This window comes from Pteropus alecto, unplaced genomic scaffold (assembly GCF_000325575.1).
Source record: "Pteropus alecto unplaced genomic scaffold, ASM32557v1 scaffold94, whole genome shotgun sequence".
Classification (NCBI taxonomy): Eukaryota; Metazoa; Chordata; class Mammalia; order Chiroptera; family Pteropodidae; genus Pteropus; species Pteropus alecto.
Genome location: NW_006437736.1, coordinates 1513862 through 1521733, shown reverse-complemented (window position 1 = coordinate 1521733; position 7872 = coordinate 1513862). Strand labels below are relative to the sequence as shown.

The 7872-nt window shown below is 45.1% G+C and overlaps 1 pseudogene; it reads left to right on the top strand.

Annotated features, from left to right (window-relative positions):
* The first annotated feature begins 6932 nt into the window (after positions 1-6932).
* Positions 6933-7051, top strand: LOC112481998 (annotated as a pseudogene).
* Positions 7052-7872: the final 821 nt, after the last annotated feature.

The window sequence follows — 7872 nt, the reverse complement described above, 5'->3', positions numbered from 1 at the left end:
GCAAGCATGCAGAGAGGCTGTTCCCAGCAAGGCGCGAGAGTGGTGAGTTCGGAGGGGCAGAGGAAGGGGTCTTGCTGTACGAGCCTGAGAGTGGCTTCGTAGGTGGGGCCCTGTATGTAGTGGAAGGAAAGACGCTAAGAGTTTCAAGGCCATCAAGGGGAGAGCAGAAGTGCTGACAGAAGGTAGCTGACCCCAAAGAGCTTGGGGGTCAAGGCGAAGAGGTCACAAAGAGCACGGCCTGTCAACAGAAGGCCAGATAGGACCACAGAAGCAAATGTCAATACACGATGACAAGGACCAACTTCTCATCAGAGGTCAGAGGATGATCATGTTCTTCTGATGCCCGTTCCCTGAGAATCGGCGGACAAACAAATCATCGTGTATTTATCCTAAACACACTGAGTTTTAAACTAGACTCAGCTGAGCCTACCTGGTTTTGCAAAATTAACTTTTCCACTGTCCCTGGGATTGGAGACATGAGAGTCAAGACACATAGAAATAATGCAAGTTTACATTTTTTACAACCCTAAGTTTTGAGGACTATTGTGACTATGTGAATTCACCCACCAACATTTGCTCATAGAATTGCCAAAAGGGGGGAAAGAGCCACACGAACAAGTTCATTGCAATGCCGTGGTTAAGCCGCTTTGGGTCTTCCAGCACTGGAAGTAAACGGGAGCAGCCCCGCTATCAAATGGCACCATTCCCAAAACATTAAATTTCTTCTCATGTTGGGAAACGGGTCATGGAATTGGCGGCTATTTCCCTTCAACTTGCAACAGGATGTAACGACTGATGTCTCTGAATGCAGCCGATTCTTTGGTTTTCATCTATTTCACTTACCCCACCGAAGAAGAATCCTATTTTGCAAGTCCTTCTGGGAAATTTCACTGGCCATCCACATCTTCAAAATAATGAATAGTTTCGTTGCCAAGCAAAATTTCACTTAGAGGAGAGATTTTAAAAAATGGTACTCAGGGCACAAAAAATAACACCTTCGTTGCTTAGAAACATGTCCTGGTTAAAAGGAACCGTTTAGCTCCTTTTCACAGCAGTCCCGCCTAGGCCCATAAAGTAGTCACGATTGGCCACCCCCCTCCACAAAAGGAACCGTTTAGCTCCTTTTCACAGCAGTCCCACCTAGGCCCATAAAATAGTCACGATTGGCCGCCCCCCTCCACGTTTTTCTTGAGGATAACGTGTCTCCATCCAGTCTCTCACTTCCGTTTCTTTCTCGCTGGCATCCACCTACCCAACACACACACATTTTTTAAGCTCCTGCAGGGAGATGTCTCAATTCCAGATGGTTACTTTAATTCCAGGGGAGAGGGGGCTGTAGAAAGTCTGTTCTGACTACAAATGCGAACCGTGCCTTCATTCCAGTTTTACCGGTAATAAAGCTAATACTGGATCTGCCCCATCTGAGTCCCATGTGCTTCTCTCGGCCAGTTCTGAACACAGAAGTGGGAGAAAGCCTATAATTTACTGGCCCCTTTAAACCCTAGAAGAGTTTGATTTGTGCTCTGCGAATGTGGTAGATTGGGGGAAATGGCCATAAATTCTTCTCCCTGTAGCCACATCCTCCCTTACAAGATAGCCCCTCTCACTAATAGTTGGAGTTCTGGTCCGTGCCTTGAATCTGGGCCGACCATGTAACTCGATTTGATCAGTGCGGCGGGAACACAGGTGATGTACACACACACACACACACAAAAACTTGAGAAGCTCTTGGGCTTGCTCTCGCAGGCTTGTCCTCTGGCTTTTCTTGGATCCCAGCCACCATTTGAAGAAGCCCAGGCTAGCCTGCTGGAGAATGAGAGTCCACATGGAGACAGGGCTCAGACATCCCTACCACAGAGACCAGACTGGCCATCACAAACCGGCTGGCCCCGCCAACCCACCAGCATTAATGCAGGTGCATGAGGGAGCCCAGGAGAGATCCACTGGGCCCTGTCCAGACCAGAACCACCAGCTGAGACCCGCCCAAACCGTCATCCTACAAAATCATGAGCCAGATAAATGGCTGTTGTCGAAGCCGCTGAATTGTGGATAGTTGGTCACACAGCAACAGAGAACTGTACGGTGAAGAAAGAAGCAGCAGGTGACATCGTCTCTTGTTGCTTTCTCTATCACTATGCTTGAAAGTCGGACCCAGCCAGTCAGCCTCAGAGAACTGCCTGCTGTCCTCACCTTGAACCACTTTTTCAATACATTTTATCAAGATAGAAGAGACCCTGAAGCACTTTCCAGGCAGGTGTACCAGCTTCAAGAAGACGCGTCTCGAGGCACCTAGCTAAACCTCTGGCAGTCGTCTTTTCTGCAGATTAAAGAACACCCCTTCTTAGAACAACCCAACTGGGAGAAATTCTCGGTGGACAGTCCGAGCAAGCTGGGTAAGGCAACAACTTAGAACTTAAGCTCAACGTCTACCTTTATGGACACCAAACACACCAAGCTTTTCAGCCACTTCACTGCTCTGCAGGACCTGAGAGCTGGAGAGTTCTCCTGTTTCCCAGTCCAGAAGAAATGCTTTGGAGACTATTGTCCACAGTGACAAAACCTTCTCTGCAAGCAGAAATCTGTAGACACCTGGAAACAGGGCAGAGTGGGGTTTGTGTATTTATCCCAAACGCACTGAGTTTTAGATGAAGACTCAGCTGAGCATACTTTTGGTGTTTACTATCCCATAGACAGCTTTACAGTAGAACTGGTGTCATAATCCTCACCTTGCTGACACAGACAGAATCACGAAGGCAGAGAACTTGCCGAAGTTGACCTCATAAACTCTAGGACAAAGGGGATTACACAAAATAAATTCAACTCAAATAGTCTCAGGGAATTCTGGGGCTTCTTGACACACATGTGACCCTGTCTGGCAAAGTGAGCTCTGGGGCCAATGATGTGGTTTCCCCACCTTTGTGAGTCACGCTTTGGGGGACTTATGGCCAACAAAACAATGTTGAAGATGATTAGATGGCAAAAATGATGCTGTCACGCAGAGACGGTTTTGAAATTTCTTTTTCTTATTTTGTCTAATAACGGCGGGCTTCTCGATAAAATTCATGATTCGACAGAACTTAAATTTACATATTTTATTCATTTGCAAAATTGGAATTTATTGCTTTTTTTAAGGAATGGCCATAAATATTTTACAGGGGGAAAAAATGGGAGAGAAATAATTCTTTATAAAACTTGTTTTTCTAGTATGTCCTTATGAAAGAAATCAAATTCTCAGGCAATGGAATAAATCACGAGCAAAATTTTGTTTGTATTTCCATTTTCAAATTTTGTTTGTATCAGGACTGATAGCTTTCATCAGAGGACCAGAAGTCAAAAGAAAGATTAAAAATAATTGTCATAGAGAAAGAGTAGGGAAGAATATAGTAGAGAATATGTTAAGGGGTCATGCTTTTTTTTTTTTCTTTTTGCCACTTACTAGCATGATTTAGAGAAAATAAAAATATTCGTGAGTTTTGGTAGTAAGAATGTAGCTAATGCTTCTCAAATAGGGGAGTTGTAAAGATTTGATATTCGGTATATGCCTGGCATACAGTAGGCACTCAGTAAATGTGCCCTTTCTGCCTTCTAACTAAACCCTTTGCATTATATTCAAATTTGTTCTTAATCTGGGCCTGACTTAAATTTCATTTACCATCAGTCCATACATTTTGCTTTATATCCCTGGCCTGCTATAAAGCTTCTGGCAAATTCCTTAACTTTCTTACCTATAAAATAGGTATCTACAGTATGGAATTCTGAAGATTAAATGAGATTGTGTATTTAAATACTTGGAATAGTGTTCTGTGTATAATAAGCACTCAATAAATGCTAACTAGATATACTTCCCTTCATCATCATTATTATATGTTGCCTCCCACCTCACCCCGACCTCTCCCTTCTCCATATTTTCATAGATACCATTTTATTCTTCTCTGCTTTTCTAAATCCTGCTCATCCTTAAGTCCCAATTTACTGCTCCCTCTCGGCAATGGCCACCTGTCCTGGGCCACTACGGTGCTGTCCACTTGCCTCCCCTATCTCATGAGCTACACCACATTATGGTTACTTGATTCGTCTGTCTTTCCTGCTAGCCTATGAACTCCTAAGGACAAGGATGGTGACTTCTTCATCTCACCAGGACCCAGCAAGAGCCTGGCTCATTGCAACTGCTCAGTGAACATCTGTGCAAGTGAGAGAAAGAATAAGTACGTAGCTTCTATCTCCTTCCAAACTATAACCCTTGTTTGAGTTCTATATTAATGGTTATTTTAGTTGTAGTGGGGGAAAACCTAATTTCAATAGGTTAAAGCAAAAGGGGAATGTATCTCTCAATTAAAGAGTCCGGGGGGCTAGCTTCTGGCATAGCTTGACACAGGTACCGTATCTATGTCTTGCCTCTGCTTTCTTCTGTGTTGGCTTCATATTGATGTGTATGAGCCATATCCCTTCTTGGTGGTAAAATGCCCACTGGTGACCTCTGACTTGCATTCGGCCAGCCTACCAGTCCCAGGGCAGAGTTTCTTTTTCCCAATAGTTCCATTAATGTCCCCAGATTGCAATTCATCAGCCTGATACCCACACTTGGAGAGAGGCAGGAGAAGCCCCACTTGCTCTAAGAGACAAACAGCTTCTCAATGGAGACTGAACACAGTTTCTGGAAGGGGAAATGGATGCTCAACAGGCAAAAACACACACGCCTACTGTAGACCACCCTCCTGGTTTCCCAGTTCCGCTTGCCCCTCAACCCTCACCTGGAGACACGGGCTTCCACCAATACCTACCACCTGCTTTCTTCGACTTTACTTTGTGCATGGCATCTCTCATACAGAGTTTGACACTTTGAGGAGACCCGCTAGCCACCCTGAGTCCTCCTGTAAACTATTCCATTGTGTGAGCCTTTGCCCCGGCTCGTTGTCCTGTGTCATAAAGGTGCAGCTGCCTGCTCATGGTCGGAGTAGGAGTTTTAGGCATCCAAATACAGGACACCCCTTCCCTACTCTGGTAGGAATAAGCCAAGGAGTCAGGCAGTAGGGATCTGAAATATCACCTTCGCCACCCTATGGCTGTTGGGGACCAAGGCTTTTAAGTAAGTGGCAATAGTTGGCTTCCTCATGCCACAACCCAGAATTGGGCAGAATTGGTCACAAACAGTGCTGGACACCTATAGGCTATAAAAACCTACAGCCTGGAGGAATAGAGAAGGTGTGCTTTCTGCAGACAGGTAGAATGAAGAGAAAAACAGAAAGGGGCCAAGTCAGGGATGCCCAGTTCCTTCTCCAAACTAACCACTCAAGTAAGTCTCTGCTCTCCCAGAGAAAGAGTGACGGAGGTGTGGGAAAGAGAGAGAGAGGCCTGGGGAATTCCTCCAATGGAGGCCCTTCCACACAGAGGAGGAGTTAAGTGTCTCCCCAACCCCCAACCTGGTCTGGTTTGTTTGTGCATTTCCAGTGCCGTAATTCTGAAAAAGAAACCCTCGCCTTTCCAACCATGTTCTCTTTGCAAGCAGCTGGAAGTAACTAAGGAGGAGGTTGTCACTCAATGAACAGCCCATTCATGTGGGCCATCCCCAGGCCGATCCCTCCTCACATGCCTCGCATGTCAGGACAGGGCATGGGAAAAGAGGGAAGGCAAGGGGGCAAGTCGTTGACCCAGAAAACCAACCTGATGGCAGCACCTTTTGTCTTCCAGAAAACAAAGTGTGCAAACTTCCAAGGGTTTTTTTGCTAACTTGGCTTCTCTGCTTTTACATCTATTGTTTGCCCTTGGGATTTATGGTAATTCTTACTCCCTAAAACATATCTCTGTAAGAATGGCCATAAATTCAGGGCGCATTGTTTCGATTTTCCTCACTAATTATTTTCCTTCTCAGTTACCCATCAGCAATTTTTAAAGTCGGGATGTTTCTTAGATACAATGGAGAATGAGACACAGGAATTCTGCAGACACCTAATTAAGCATAAATCAGGCAGGAGCATCGACAGGGAAACTCCCATGTACAGAAGACCACTCTAGGTGCCATCAAGAGACCCAAGGGAAATAGAAAAGTGGTGCCTGACCTTGAAGAGAGAGCCATTCCCAAGGCTATTTCCCATGAATATGAAATGACTTCACAAAGCAAGCACATTTCGATACACTAATTTTTGGTAAGATGTCCCACTGTGTCAGACAGAGTCCTCTTACTAAGCACACAAAGGAACTTTTCTTTTTCTTCCCTGTACAAAGAAAATCTAAGCTTTGAGTGGCAAATTATCTTGTTTTCAACCCGTGGACCATGAAAATCTTACACTAATTATTCCCTTTTCATTTTGGCTGCCAGGGAGCTCAAAGCCAATTTTCAACCCACCTATAACAGTTACAGGACGTTATAGCTAATTTTACATGCTAATTTTAGTTTTATTTCGCTTTTCAATCCTTGTTGTCCCTTAGCCCTGATTTCTTCATCCAGTTATTGTAGCCTGCTCACTGTGTTATAGACTTCCCAGCCACCAATGATCCGCAATTTCAGAAAGAGGTCCCAGCTACCCTCCTCCACTTCTCTGCTCAGGATTTCAGAAGATGGTCATCATGACATATACCTGGTAGCTGTCCATGCAGGAAAGTAGGTAAGAGGTGCCCAAGAGGAGGTAGTTTAGTGACTTTGGGTAGAAGGGACCAGACTAGAGAGAAATCCCTAGGAGGCTGAGAACAGATCATGCATAGCCAAAAGGGTAGTTAGCATGCATAACGGGGTCAGTGTCAGTGCTTGGCTTGAGGCAGGGGGACATTTCTAAGAGTGGGGGTACTTGCATATGCCACGGAAGGTGGAATCATAGGAAAGAGAACGTAAATACCACGAATGCAGAGAACATGCTGTCTTGTCTGTTACTGTCTTACGTGCCTGGCACACTGATTGGCACTCAACAAACACATGTTCATAAAATCATATTTGTTTTGTCTACGGCCATGCCACCCTGAACAAGCCCAATCCCGTCTGATCTTGGGAGCTAAGCAGGGTCGGGCCTGGTTAGTACTTGGACAGGAGACCACCTAGGAAGACCAGGTGCTATAGGTCTTCAAACAAACAAATAAAAATAAGGGATTGTAAACTGACAAGTTCCTTGCAATCTGTGAGGTCAACTAAGGGTTGCCTCTCCTAAAAAGAAATCATATTTGTTTTTAAAAAGTGTTCAGTGAATAAATGCCTAAATATGGACAGTTAATCAGTAATCTGATTCTTTGTCAGATCCTCTCAACCTTCCTGACATCCTTGGTGAAAAGGCTTGAAAAGGCATAGGAAATCCAGCGGCCTTTAACTGAGCACAGTTCTGATACCAGGGGACACACTGATACCATATTACTGATCATCTTGCAGAGCTTAGGAGTTCTGCACACAAGCTCCAGAGCCAGATATGTTAGGTTTATATCCCAGCTCCTTAGGATTTGTGTGACCATAGGCAAGTTACATGAACACTCCCGGCCTCAATGTCCTCATCTGTACCATGGAAATAATAATAATAGCAACTGAACAGGACTATTGTGGTGACTGATTGAGCTCAGATATACACCTGGCATACAATAAGTATTATATCTGCTAGCCATCATTATTTCTACCTTGAGACCTGCTCAGCGGTAGTCCATACCTGCATGATGATGCTGCCGACTTTGATCCCTGGAGTGAGACAGATATTGATCCTTGGAGTGAGACAGATATTGGGAGCTGGGGACAGGGTGAGAGGGGCAGTACAGGGTATGGGAATAGAGCAAGCTATAGGGAAAGGGAAGAAGGCTAGACTGGCAGCCATACAAATGGGAACGGGACAGGTGTACGCCAGCAGAGTGTGTGTCTGGAAGATGTACCCCGAGTCTCCAAAGGGTGGGATTCGAACATGAGAC